Here is a 15753-nt window from a genome sequence, read left to right on the forward strand (position 1 = left end):
TTCCTTAAACCCATTGGAGAGTGAGTAATAGGCAGGGTAAAATACCCATGCATATCATGCTTTTAATGTCCCTCTTAGCAAGTAATTTCCGGCGAGATACATGTTAGTACGGTCGCTTACCTGAAAAAAAACACTTATTCACCCTAGATAAAGTTGTACGCATGTACAACGAAAAATAGTCAAATAGTTCTAAGGCAAAACCAAATTAATTTTCTTTTTGCCTAAATCTGTGACAAAATACTCCACACGGATTTATAACAATACATTTACACGATCCCCGATCACTATATTGTATAGGCCTTGATAAGATATTTGGTTGCTAATTATAGCAGCAGAGAGGGCGCGACCTCAAATAAGTGTCCCGACGGGTAAATACAAACGACATTTTGATGTCAATGACCTTTGTCATTTTTGTAAGAAGCCCTTCTTTTTAAAAATGGATCTTCCAGCAGTGCTATCTTCACACACACCCCTTTATTCATTTTTCGTAGGAAGCTTTAGTTTTTAAAAATGGACCTTCCAGCAAGTGGTCTGTTCGCCCTCTCTGCTGTTTACTGATATCTCGTTACGCATGAAACTTAAGACGTTGCCTGGTATTAGAATCGAAATAGCAACCTTATTCCACGAGCGAATGAATGTGACGATATTTGGTCCAATATTTTACATTCCGACTGAATCATGTTGTTGAATGAAATTAATGTAGCATAATTTGAAACAGAGCACAATAGATTCATTCAGTTTCTCAGTGTAGTCACATGACTGATGTCTGTTACTAGCCTATGATGGAATGTGTAGTATGTATATGACGACCTAATAAAAGTTGTATTACTCTGAGGTGGCAGGGTACAGTTTCGTAAATTGGCCCCATGGCAAATTTCTTAACTTAAGGCTATGGTGTGACCTTTGCAGCTATTATTGTTTACTAATTAAAGATATGGATATATATATATATATATATATATATATATATATATATATATATATATATATATATATATATATATATATATATATATATATGAACTAGGTGTTTTGGGCTGGTGTTGTTCTTGAAATTGATGTCAGGCATGTACACCTTCCATAGCTACTCTGCAACATATTGATAGTGAAATACCAATAGTGGGCTAGGAAGAAGAGCTAGCCTCCCATAGCAGTAAACACATGGGTTTGGGAGAAAGAAGAATATTCCAAAAACGGCTTGGATGACAAATATTTTAAATTGCATCAGCCAGTTTAGTACATGCTGTTTTTGCAGAATTCTTATGTAGGAAAAAGGTTTGTGTTTGCACTGTGAGCATCACGTGGCGTCAAAATGACATTCGGACATGAAAAGTGTAGGTATGAATTTGGGGTTGGAGTGCATAAACTTCTTCTGCTATGAGCTGCCATTGACTTCATTAGTCAAGTGTATAATATTTGTATGCTTTATTTTAATATAGGTATCTAACTATATGGACCTTTTTGACCTCACTTGTGTATTTGATTTATTATGATTTTTTTATACTAGATCGCTGATTGCGGCATTAAATTTTTACATAAAAACTGGCCCCTGCCCCCTGAGAACAACGTCTGATTTTATCTGCCTCTTTAGCAGCTGACTGACATGTCCCCTTCTAGTGGAGAATGTATAAGCATGGTGGCAGCGGTGGCCAAATAGTGACGCATCGATGATTATGCAGTTTTAGAGGTAAACTGATTTTAGAAGTTACGCATTTTGCATCCTTTATCACAGTGTCACGTACTACAGGTCAAGTGGCGGGAAAACTAACGATAACATGGCCGATGGTCTCCTAAGTACATTCCGCTTACTGCCAAAACTTTACGCATTGGAGAAAACAAGTGCAGATTTACCTAACTGCAAGTGGAGCAACTGATAAAGAGGATGATGTACAAACGGCCATAATGTTACATTGTGCAGGACCGCATATTTTGGATATTTATGATCAGTTTGTATGGGACGCAGATGGCGACAAAAACAAACCTGGCAAGGTACTTTAAAAACTTGAGACATATTGTAACCCCAGAAAAGATGAGGTCGTGGAACCACATAGGTTCTGGAATGTACTGTACCAAGAACATTTCGACAGCTGAGCTTAGGACGCGAGCGTCGTTATGTAATTTCAGCGAGAAGGACAGAATGATCAGAGATAAAATAGTTTTCACAGTTACGGGAAAACTTCAGGAACTCTTGCTCAGAAAAGACAAGTTGATGAAACCATACAAATGTGTCGTACATTTGAGCAGTCAAATGACCATGTAAAAGAACTGAGGGAAGCCAGATCTATCACTCAGACTGTAAATAAAATAACTCAAGGAAATAAAGCACAAACGCAAAGCCAAAGGAAAAGAGATACTAAAGTTCAACCTGGGATTGGCAAACTACGAAATAAACTGTGCTCACCAGTTCAGGGTAAAGATAGTGTTTACTTAAGGAATGTAATTCCTGCCGACGCAAACACGAGTTTAATAAGGAAAAGTGTCCGGCATGGGCAAGACATGCAACGTATAAGGAAGGAATCATTTCAAGGTAAAATATAAGAAACTCTATTTAGTTAGTGCTAGTAGAACGCACGAAGAACAAAGAGATGATGATGAAAATTGGCTTAATACCATAGAAACCAGTCAGAAAAGTAGAATTTCCGCATCAATGAATGTTAACAACTGTGAAGTGCGTTTCCAGTTAGAAAGCGTTGCCGACATCAACACTATCTGCAAGAAATATGTTCGTAAAGAACAAGTCAGGCCGACAACACTAACCTTAAAAATGTGGAATAAGTCACATATGAAACCACTTGGAGAAGCAGATCTGAAAATTATTAACCCGAGCAATGTGGAAGAAACTATTGCTACTCTAGTTGTTGTACGAAATGGTTACATGAATCTCCAAGGATCAAAAACTATTGAGCAAATGGGATTGATTACGGTTAACAGTGACATATTTATTGCCATGGTCGACGCTACGAAATTTCAGCGAAAACATTGCCGTGCAGAAAGTTGCCACTCTCACTTCAAGAAGATGTGAAGAGAGAAATAGATAAATTTGTTGAAAGAGAAGAGGCATACTGGCATGTGAGGCTTGACCAGAAATCAAATGAACTAACTACAATGATTACACCTTTCGGTCGTTAAAGAATGGCAAGGTTGCCATTTGAACTAAAGATCTCCAGCGCAATTTTTCAAAGAAAACTAACCGAAACACTTTGAGATTTGTATGGTGTTTTCACTATATCGGATGATATAATTGTTGCCGGATGTGGGAGTACTGAATAAGAAGCGAAACTAGATACCGAGAGAAAATTGCAAAACTTGTACAAACGATGCATCGAACGGAATATCATGTTAAATGATGACAAGAAAGAAGTAGGATTGACTGAAACCATTTTTCATGGTCACAAAATAACTAGTGAAGGAGTCAAAGCAGACAAAAGAAAGGTCAAGACCATACACGAAATGACCACACCAACGGATATTTCTGACGTCAGGAGGCTATGTGACATGGTGCATTATATGGAACAATTTCTTCCAGTCCTTGCAAATGAACTGGAACCGATTCGTCAACTCACGCGTAAAGATTCTTTCTGGAATTGGCCTGAAGAATTCGAGGATACTTTCCAGAGAATAAAAAAAGGCTGACAGAAGCACAAGTGCTTGCATATTTTGACGTAAACAAAGAAGTCGTACTACAAGTAGATATTAGCAAAAATGATCTATGTGCTGTCTTACTTCAGGATGGTAGACCAGTTGAATTTGCGACGAGGGTACTGAAACCGTCCGAAACAAAGTGGGCGCAAATTCAAAAGGACGCTCTTTCGATGATGTATGGTTTAGAACGTTTTAACCAATACACAGGGAAGAAAGTCATAATATAAAATGATCACAACCGTTAGCTGCAATACTAAGAAACCTTTGAGCAAAGCCCCAAAACGATTACAAGATATAACGATGAAACTGTTTCGATATGACATCGAATTTAGATTTGTGAAAGGAATAAATCTTGTTATCGCTGATGCCTTATGCCAAGCTTATATAAAAACTCTCGACATAGAAACTGAATGACCAAGGATCCTGAATGTTATGTTTGACAACTTCCCAGATGCGAGACTGCAAGAATTCAAGAAAACAACTTTGGAAGATGCTGATATGCAGTTACTTATGGAACTCGTTATTGAGGCCTGGTCTGAAGCTAGAGACAAAGTGCCATACTCATCATTACCATATTTTGATATACAGGATGTCCTTAGCGTTCAAGATGGAATAATTGTTAAAGGAGAGGCAATTATAATTCCCAAATCATTGAGAAAGGATATGAAGAATCGTCATCACAGTACTCATTTACGCTACGATAGCATGATGAGGCGAGCTAGAGGAAAGATATTTTGGCCTGAAATGGCAAGAGAAATTAAACAAATGGTTGAATCATGTGAAACATGTGAGGAATGCAAACCAAGAAACCAAAGAGAGCTGCTTTTACAGCACAGTGATGGAGATAGACCTTGGAATAATGTAGGCATGGATCTGTTTGAAATCAAGTGTAGACAGTATCTTGTTGTGATAGACTATTTTTCACATTTCATAGAAGTGGACTACTTAAGTATGGCAAATTGTAGCAAAGTTGTAACCGTACTGAAGAAACAATTCTCAAGATTTGGAATTCCCACCACAATTATATCAGATAATGGACCCAAGTATACAGGAAAGGAGTTCGCACAGTTCATTTGAAAATGGGACATTAAGCACAGAACATCAGCCCAAAATCATCAGTAAGCAAACGGAAAGGTTGAATCTGCTGTTACAATCATTAAGAACATGTTGAAGAAGACACTCATAGATGGTAGAGATCAGTATGAGGCCGTGTAAGAACTTAGAAACACTCTGCGTCAGGATACTGGTCTTAGTCCGGCTGAAATGGTTTTTTCGGAAGAAACACCCCATCAATGATCCCATCAACAAGTGATGTGAATAAGGAACCAAGAATTAACTACCGATCAACGCGAAAACGCTCGATAAAGAAGTGGTGTGATAAGAGAGCTCGAACATTACCACCAGTGAGTATCGGAGAGTCCGTATACTTTGAACACAAGGAAGGAAAACTCAGGAAACTGGGTATAAATCAAGGAAAGACTGAGTGATAGCTCGTACATCGTGGAAGGTCAGGATGAAGGAACGTATAGACGGAATCGTGTGCACATACGACCCACAAAGATAAAAGTTTTCATCCGGGATACTTCACCTTTACGTGAACCCGAGAACATTGATGTACCGAAGAATAGCTACAAAGATCAAACAACTGCAACACCAAGTGAATCAAACAGCTCCGAAATGTCAACTTCAGAGAATGTTAAAGATGGCGTATTGCCAAATTCAGATATAACGATTGCACCAAGACTAAGACCCAGGGAGCCTGCATATCTGAAAGACTTTGTGTGCTACAAGTGAATTAGTAACTCCTAACATATAGACCGTAATCAGTGAATTTTACATTGTTTTGGTTAGTGAATATGAACTGATAATCTGATAATAGATTCAGACAGCAACGCTTTAACGTGTATCTTTAAATATACACTATATGTCAGGCATATCAAAAGTATTTGTATTAATCATTTAATAAAGTTGAGATAACTAGTTCTTGAAAGAAAATTGGATGCAGAATAAAAATAACGTAGCATATTTTGAAACAGAGCATATTAAATTCATGCAGTTTCTCAGTGTAGTCACATGACTGATGTCTGTTACTAGCTTATGATGGAATGTGTAGTATGTATATGATGACCTAATGAAAGTTGTATTGCTCTGAGAACAACGTCTGGTTTTATCTGCTGTTAAGCAGCTGATTGATATGTCCCCTTCTAGCGGATAATATATCAATACATGTACCAAAAACAATCACTTGCAATTGATTCCTTGTTCCTTGATACCTTTCACTTCGGAATTGATGCAAGGTGGGAGGTCACAGCCTTCATTTGTCAATAATTTAAGACCAAAATACCGTCTCCTTTATATGAAAGTGGGGGTGGTGACGATATTTTGTCAAGTAAGTGTCTCTGAGACTACATCATCGAAAAGTTCCATCCGTAATTGATTCCTTGATCAAGTGCACATTGATATTGATGTATCGTTCATGACAACCTAGATTTTGACAAACATTAAGACCAAAATACCATCTTCTATGAGGGGGTAGGTTGATATTTTGGCCAATATTGGACTGTCACCTAACAAATGTCCATCTACAAATCATTCCTTAAACAAAGTGGCTTAGCAACTGCCCAAGCAACCCTCACAACTTGGGCATAGAGCTGAAATTACCATCAAACAAACTTTTTGGGGGGAGGGTGCCCCAGAATTAGGTTTGGGTGGAGTAATGTTAGAATTTCTTGCTATCCCACTCCTTGAGCAATAGTAGTGAAGGTAGGCTGTATACCGACAATGGAAATCCCATTCAAAAAGGCCGTGGGACTGTATACGGAGAAAACATCCCTGGGGCTGTATACGGCAAGATTTTTATGGACCAAAGGTTGCGGCTGTATACGGACAAGGGGATTAATATAGGGACAATAGGAATAGAACAGGTAAGGGGATGCCACGGTACTGAAGATTGGAAGCAATGTAGCAAAGGGCTGACTTCAATCGGGACCAAAGAGCGGGGGAGAAAACCTAGAACGTTTGTCGAAACACAGACATATATAACATATACAACATACAGACATAGATGGATGAAGATCAATCTATTACACACACACACAACTGTACAACCTACTAAAAAAAATTTAGGCAAGAAAGCTAATCTTTTCGAGGCATATGAGTGGCCCTGAAAAGGGCCTTTTGATTCTTCTTCTATTTTCTCCAGTTCTTACACATTTCCTCACTTTCTCTATGATTCTGTTCTTCTTTTCCTTCTCTGGCATCCAGTCAGGATGTCCCATGGATCTAAATTTCTCCTGCACCTTCATCCAGTTTTAATTCAGTCTTTCAAACTCCTCTTTTTCTTTCTGTTGTCTTTTCCTTTCTCTCCTTTGCCCAGTTATCTTTAATCTTTTTCACCTCCTCTTTCATTACCTTGCTCATCATTTCTTCAGCTTTCTTTAGTTGATCTAGCCCGCACTTCACAAATGGTCAAATTCAACATGTCTTCTAAAAAGTACCTGACTTTGATGACATTATCAAGTGCCTCCTTCAAGGTTCCCACTCTTACATACGGAGGTTGAAGAAAGCCTCTTAATTTCTCCACTTCCTCCTCTCTCATGCCTTGTATCAGATCCATGGCTTCTTTCAGACTGGTCACAAAGTATTCGCTACATTCAAACTTCCAGGGGGCCCCGAGTGGCCGAGTGGTCTAAAGCGCTCTCCGTTACGGATCACTGCCATTTCACCTCTGTCTGCGTGGGTTCGAGTCTCGCATTCAGCCATTTGGTATGTGAGAAAGCTTGCCAGTAGCTTCTCGTGGGTCGGTGTTTTTTTCCGGGGTTTTTCCGGGTTCTTCCTCCACCACTAATACTGGCCGCCATGTATAGCCTATCGTGTGCTGAAAAATGGCCTTAAACCCCACAACAACAACAACAACAATAACAAACTTCCAGTCATCTGCAAGCCTTTCTACCACATAGACTCCATGCATCATCCAGTACCAACTGTCTTTCAAGTTGCTAACTAAATCCATTGCCAGCTTCGTTTATTCAATGCTGAATGGCGCTAACGGTCGGTCGGTCGTTTCAATTATAGTCGTATTCGCCCAATGACGACTGTTTAATGCCCCGTTTGGGGCTGATTGATTTTTTCGGGGGGGGGGGGGCGGTATGGAACAGCGTCCCTATACGCATTAGAGCACTTACAAAGTTCTTTTGATTAGTCCGATTTTTGAGACATTGATGTCCTACAGGACTCGTGGTGAGTGGGAATGCCCCACACGCACTCACTTATATAGTTCATGTCTGGCAGTGGCAAGAGTATGTCGGACTGAGTGGAAGGGAAGCGCCTTACATCAGAGATTGTTTGTTGTTTTTTTTTTTTTTTTTTTTTTTTTTGTTGTTTTTTTGTTTCCCATTTTCCGAATGTTAAATGGTGTCGTCTTGCCGTATTTGTAATTTGGAAAACATTATTTATGACATAATTTATCTTCCTAGTCTATTTTATTTTATTTAATCAGTTAATATTTTGGGGTTCATACTCTAATCATAAGTTTTTTCTTCTTGTACGGGGGGTCCTGATGGCTGGGTTTTGGCCACTTTATAATTCTAAATTTGGGGGTGATACTTCCTAATTATGTGATTCTATGTGCACATTGTGTAGCTGGTCCTGATAGCTTTGGGCTTTTAGCCACCTTATAGATCTAATTTTAGGTTCTTACATTAAATTAAACAAGCTATTGGTCAAATCGTTGCCGCATGGTGCGGCGGACCATGATGACTAGGGTTTAAGGCACCTTGTAATGTCTATGTTTATAGGCAAGTTTTGATTCTTATATTTAAACGATCCATCATGCCTTAAGTGGGAAGAGAGAGCAGATAGAGATTGTTAGTATACGCGTTGAGAGCGAAATGGATACTAATCACCTATTGCATTGCTTAGCGGGTCATACATCCAGATTGCCCAGTGTGCTGTAGTGGGTGATAGGTGCAGGTGCAGTATTAGCCCACGCTTGGCGGTACTCACCCCTACTTGGTCGGTAAACCGTATGCTACCTCCGCACCTAATTGCCTACCCATTCATACCAAGAGGGGCGTCCGGTGGTGACGCGTCCAGCTGTTTTTGCAAATGAAGATTGGGAAATGACCTACTTTTCTGTCTGTCGCTCCATCGCACTGTTTATTGATCCACCCACGGTGCCGTAGTGGGTGATGGTAGCAGGTGCAGCATCAGCCCGCGTTTTGCGGTACACACCCATACTTGAGCGGTAGACCGTATACTACCTCCGCACCCACTTCCCGACCCGTTTCAATAATTGAAACTATCATTTGGGGGTTAGGGCTGATGAAGGTGGCGCGAACGACGAACGCTTTGACTTTATATTTGTCAAGCACGCCGTGAAAAAAAATATCCCTTACATTCACTTCACATATTATCAGCTATTCGCACAGGGAAAGAGTGAATAACAAATCCCTTATATATATTACCCACAAAAACGTACGCGAACGCATACAAACCAAAAAATATACTATAAAAATCCCACAATATATACTATCCACACACGGGAAGGAGAAAAAAAAACACAAAATATATTATCCACAGAAACGTACGCGAACGCTTAAAACCCCCAAAATATACTATCCACACACTGGAAGGAGAAGAAGAAAAACAATCACAAATATACTATTCACACAAGCGTACGCTAACGCATAAAAACACACACTCTACTATCCACACAGAAGTGAAGAGAAAAGACCACACACTCTTCTATCACACAAACGTACCTGAATCCATACAAACACAATATCTACCAATCACACAAACGTCGTGGCTCCCGCTGTCTCTCCAACTTCTCCCAGTTTTCTGTCTAGGGGACAGTGACTCTTGGTACTGGTACTGGTAGTAGCGGTTGTTGTTGTTGACGTTGATGTTGTGGTTGTGGTGGTGGTGCCTGTGGAGGTGTCCTCATCTCAGGCTTGACCTCACACAGAGGTCTAAGTATGAGGTGAGGCAGGAAATTCTTTCCTATCCTTCGCCTTTTCCTCCTCTTCTTTGTCTATTCTTTCACTTTCTTGTATGGCCTCCTTTGCCAGCTCGTCCAGGAGGTGCCTGGCATATTCCAGGTGCATCTGGAGTTCCAGAAGCTTGATTAGTATCCTGCTCATTTTTTTCCACATTTCATGGATCAATGATGGGTAGCTAGACTGACGAGCGCTCCCGTTATGTTTGTCAAGCACGGGTGTGAAGGAAAACATCCCCTGATAGCAAAACTTACAAGACTGGATATCATTATCCAAGACAAATATGGAACGCGCGGATCTAAAGGAAACACGTTTTACCTACAAACGATAACTACAAACAAAAAAGACTATATTTTGACAAGCCACGGAAAAGAAGTGCTTATAGTCACACTTATAACAAAGTCAAACAAATGGAGTGCTTATAGACATATTTCTATTTTGCAACTTACTAACATGCAAATGGCAATTGAATTAGTATGTCTTTTCTATAGTATAGTGTAACCCTGAAAAGGGGTTGTTTCTTGGTGGACGGGGAGTTATGGGAATCTTTTATGGTCAAATATTGCGTCCTCGTCTGTGACGTGCTTTCCCACAGGATAGGGTCTGCTTCTTCGGAAAGAGAAGGAGAACTCTTTCGTGTCCACACGACAGTCGACAAAACCTCTGTCTGGTTCCTGCTGATGTTGCTGCTGTTCTCTCTGTTCTCTCTACTTCTGAAGTCCGTACTTCTCCCGTCCATTATTCTTTCTCTTTCTTGATTTGCTCTCTAAAGAGCTCTTCTATCAGGTCTTCGGTCGCTTGCAACATCCTGACATTCTCTATCTCTTCAGGCTTGGGTATCAGGCTTTGTCTGACACGATGTAAATTCAGGTAAGACTGACTGACTGACTGAATTTTAATTATGGTCGCCTTCGCTCTTTCGGACATGTGCGACCCGTAGTTTCTTTACTTATTCGCAAGGCGGGGGGGGGGGGGAATCAGAGCCTCACCCCTGTGCGCTTTACTGTGAGCACCGCTCACTCGTCAGTTTGGTCCGGGCCTGACAGCGGAGGAAAGGAAAGGAAGAGAGCCTCCAAGATTCCACAGGCGTAAACTTATGATCCATTTTTGAAATATGATTTCGTTATCCCGGAATTTTGAATCAGTGTTTATTGGTTTTCTGTGTTCTGTACGGTTCCCTAACTATATTTGATATATGTGTCGCGACGGTATGCGGAACCCCATGCAACCGACAGGCGTACGAGAGGCACTTGTCCTTTAACAACCGATGTTGTGTCCGAGTTTGCGCACAGGCAGAATAAAGCCCTATGTAGCCTGATATCTTGCATCCTTCATCGATGGTTTCGTTTCCCCTGCCCCATTGTCAAGGTTCTAGATTGCACAGCGTTCCCCCATATGATATTTTGGAGCAGGAATCCACTGTTTGATTTACATGATTTCCTGATTAAGTATATAATTTTGTTATATATAGTCTTTTGCTAATGCGTTGCTACATTAACCTTATTTCCATTTAATTATTGCTAGGTACTAGGAAGCATTTCAGGCTTTTATTGTTCTAATTTGTTGTCTGCAATCTGGATATGATTAACTAGAGGGTATGGGTTAGAGGGTGATTGAGTCTTTAATGTTATTTGACCTATATCTGAGAGGTAATTGATTATGGTTTGGTAATTTGAGTTTTCGTTGATGATTTTAGGCATCAAAAATTTCGGATATGTACTTGGTCAAACTGGAAACTGCCTAGCTTTATATGCTTCAAGCAACCGGGGACGCGATAGAAAACAATGTTTAGAGTCGGTACGCTACGAGGGTTGATTTGAGGAGTGAGGGATAGAGAGAAGTCGAAGAGCATGTATCATCATAAAAATTGGAAACAAACGACTGACGCATTTGTTTTCAAAGCACAACATTTTTTCAAATAACTGACAATAAGCAATTAACCATAAAACATTTGTCAAACAAACAAACAAACTTTTTTCAAATAACTATTTTTGACAAGGTTGACAACGTTGTGAAGTGAAGCTAGACTTCCACTGATGGAAGTCATTGGGCGTTTCTAGAAGAGTGAAGATCAAAATAAGTTAATAAATGTTCTAAAGAATATCCAAGACTGCCTTGATGAAGAAAATACACACAATTATGTCAATACACCATGGAATCTGTGTCTTATAATTTCACTTTATTCAATCGTGTCGTCTGGGCTTTTCTTCTCATAAAGTCAATGATGTCTTCCAAAAGTGGCAATCCATACGAATAAAAATACTCCACACAACCCTCTGTAAGAACGTAGACGGCTAACCAGTGGGTTCCCCTTCCTTGTTGATGACATAAGCTTAATGGTCTTGAGGTCTGAGATGAGGCAGATCATCTTTAGCACACACGACAAGATTCCAAGAAGCAATGTACGAACTGTGGTTTAAAAGGTAATAAAGTTCCCAGGTATCCGTTTTTGTTTTGTTTTGTTGTTTTTTCTTGTGTTTTTTTTTCTTCACAGGCAATGATAAGTTGTCAATTAAATCCTGTTTGTTTGAAAATGTCTGACAAGTAACCGTTTCTTCGTTTCGTCTCCGCACTCTGAGCCAAGAGAGCTTCGATGTGATGGAACTCTAGAGCAATCAGTGGAAGAGAGGAATGACCACGCAAGTCTTTATACCACTGATGCAACACGGCTTCTTCCGAGATAACACCCCAAGCTTCGTCTAGATACTCGTCTAATTTTTCTTCTTGACTCAGCATCATACATTTATCGTGTTGAATTTGACTGGGATGATTCTTTTGACATCCATAGAAATCTTTCTTGATCAATTCCGCAATTTTTTTTCTGCCAAGTGTTTGGCAAAACAGGAGACTAAATGTTGTTCTTGTTCAAGCCATCTGGACTTCATCATTATGTCCTTTTCATCTTTATCTTGGGGTTCTGTTTCCACTGTATCCCCCTATTCCATTTCCATAGACTATCCACCATTCAAAGTGTGATTACAGTCTTTCATAGTTTCTAATAGTCTAGAATGACTTCTCTCAAACTTTTGATTTGTCGAATGCGGCACACGAGATGACGTTCACCGTCTTCTCTGGGATTAGATTATGTGCAAACTGAATTTCCACACGAATCTGGCATTATTGTATAGGGTGGAAATGTCCCTCGTCGCTGCCTTGGTCTGGTGTGAAATCAAATGCCAACAAAGCATAGCCTCCTGCATAATCCTCGTACGTACTACCGTAATTAGTGTTGGTCCCTAACTGTCCCGTGACTTCGTATTGGGACAAGTACGATCTAAAGTCTTCTTGTCACTAAAGTCAAGTTCAAAGGGTCTGCTACACAAGGTTTTTCATTTCGACTGACCTCGATCTTTGACACGTTGTAGTGCTGGAAGTTGAAAGGATTTTCCTTAAGGTCTCGGTTTAAGGCTGTATTTTTGACGATACCAATAATCAAACGTTTGGGTAACTGTCCTTGGAACAGATGATCTTCGATCATGGATTGATGTCCAGCGGGAATGGTAAAAGTTTTCACTTCCACTTGGCGGTCGTTCTGCTCAAAGTGTGACGGAAGTCATTTCCCACTTTAGGCAACACTTCCACACGTTGTACCTATAACCTGACTTCTTGGATGACGATTTTGTAATAGTGAGTATCAGTAATCAAATGGAAAGCAGTACTGCTACAATTCAGTCTTAGGCGGACATCCACCCCGATCAGCAACTACTTCTCTTACAACCACGTGTACAAATACAAGCGATCCATCAGTTCTTAACTTTTGCGGATACCAATGATTTTCTTTCGTCTTTCTGTAAATCCCATATTTTTGGATTTTTGCTGATTGGATCCGTTCTGGTTTTGTCAAAATGGACTGACATGTCAGGTTTCCATACCACGCAAGCATCGATATGGGTGTTCTTGGATTCTTTCCAGTACGTCCAGAGATTTTCCAGGTACACTCGGTAAGGGTAAGTGTCCATGCTGCTACTGACCAATTTGTTATTCAAGTACAGATCCACTCCAGCGAGCAAGAAATGCATGAAATTGTTGACAGGGACTTCTTTACCTTCGTCCATTAGATCGTAACCGTTAAACGTTATGTCGATCACTTTGACTTTCAAGTACAAGTAACTGCTATTCCATTAAATGTAATCTTCGGGCTGTCCTTTGATTTCAAATTCGATGGGAGCTGATCCTGTGTCTTTGACAGAGGAGACGGGATGAAATTTGACTCATTGGGATTCTTACATCGTCATCATGGTAGGTGGCATGGCAGACAGATCCAGTTCCGACTTGGAACAGACGCAAGATTATCGGTGCATCATTTTCTTTCTTTTTTCTCCCTCTATTTGGGAAATAATAATCAAACACATCTAAGTCTCGAGCAGTTCTTCTTTTCTTAGTTTTTCTTGCTTTATGAGTGTGAAGACCTCTGAAGGGGTGTTCTCGTCGTGTCTTTCTGCCGTGTCGTTGCTGTGGAGTCAGGTAAGCAGGAATGCCTGACTCGGTAGCGTCCAGGGCATTGATAGGAGTTTCTCATCGGGTAAAAATGACTTTGCCTGTTTCAAGCAAGACATTTTTGCCTGTTCTCAAGAAAGCTTCTTTGGGGTTCTTTTGTCGATGACATTTTTGGAGAAATTCTTTGCCTTGCGTCAACGCGGTATCTTTCAAAGCGTACAATCCGTGTGTCATCATCGGTTTCAAAACAGGAGCCACTGAACGATGGCCGATTTCAACATATCTCCTAAACCATGTCCTCGCTGTCGAGTGGCGCGTCGGTACACAGGATACATGACTTACGAGTTGTTAGAGAATCTTTTTCGAAGAGTTTCTCCGTGACTTTTCTTTTGGAGAATTGAATATTATGTCCCAGATATCCTTTTATAGTAATGCTGACAGTGTCAAAATACGACTTACTGACGGGTAAATAGTGAGGATGTACAAATTCGCGGTGAATGTGATAGGTGTTGCCACCTTCCTCATCATCGTTCGTGGCAAAATCCACTTTGAAAGGAATGACACACAGTAATAGTACAGAGGTGTGTCCCACCACGCTGTATTCCACTAAATCGGAGAACACAAAGATCAAATTCAGTCCTTGGTTCAGTTCTACCGGGGAACGAAATAACTTTGTAAAAGAATCGTTGTTGGAAATGACTGGTAATTCGTTTCTCCTGATGATTGCCACCCTTATCTCAATGTCACCTCCCAAAATGTCAAACAATTCAGGACAAAACAAAAAGGACAACACTTCAATTCCCTCCGGAAATTTCATCCGTAGCTGACGAGACACTTTATGGTACTCAGCGGTGACGCTTTTTTGTCACTCCCCAAAGCTTTAAGAAACAGTGCATTGAACCTGGTAGCAATGATGCCCACCAAATGTTGACCGCTAAAATAATAGCATGGGGGAATTATCAAGTTATAGTTTCAATTTTGAGATTGTGAGTTCTGTGTTCTCATTTTATAATCTACATGGTTATTCAAGTACTTTTGCACTTGCTCGTTATGAACTTCAACCGTAAAAAAATTTGATTTGAAGGACATTTAGAACTTGTGTCAGGTGAATGATTTTCACCAAAGTCACTTCCCAATAGGCTTCGTGGTCCAATTGGATGGCCTGAGGTAATTTGGCCGTGTAACAACACAATTTATTTTTGGGGAACATCTCCATGGAACTGTTACTGGTTAGTGTCAGGTAAAATTGACTGTTGTTGTTCCTAATTCCACAGTCCTGCTGCTTTCCATGGGGTCACTCGAAGTCAAAGGAGTGTCTCCGCCCAAAATGTTGTTGCTGTTGTTGGGGTGATGACTGGCGTTGGGCACAAGACTCCCGTTGTTCCTGTTAGAGGAGTATGTCAGGGAAGGATTGAGAAGAAGGTAACCGATGCAACTGCTCAGTAAAATGGTCCACAATTGTTTGTCTCCTTGTTGCAAACTCAAATTGGCAATGGCTGCACCGATGACACAATGCACGACAAAGATTTGGCAGAAAAAGATGGTTAGCGTTTTAGGCGCACTGTGAAGGGGCAAATTTCTGGCGATCTATGAAGAACACATTAACTGAGACCAGAGAACAATTAATAGGATTTATGGGGACACGCGCATATCAAATCGCCATACTGCCATGTAC

Source organism: Sinohyriopsis cumingii, chromosome 18, assembly GCF_028554795.1.
Source record: "Sinohyriopsis cumingii isolate HCF-2022 chromosome 18, ASM2855479v2, whole genome shotgun sequence".
NCBI lineage: Eukaryota > Metazoa > Mollusca > Bivalvia > Unionida > Unionidae > Sinohyriopsis > Sinohyriopsis cumingii.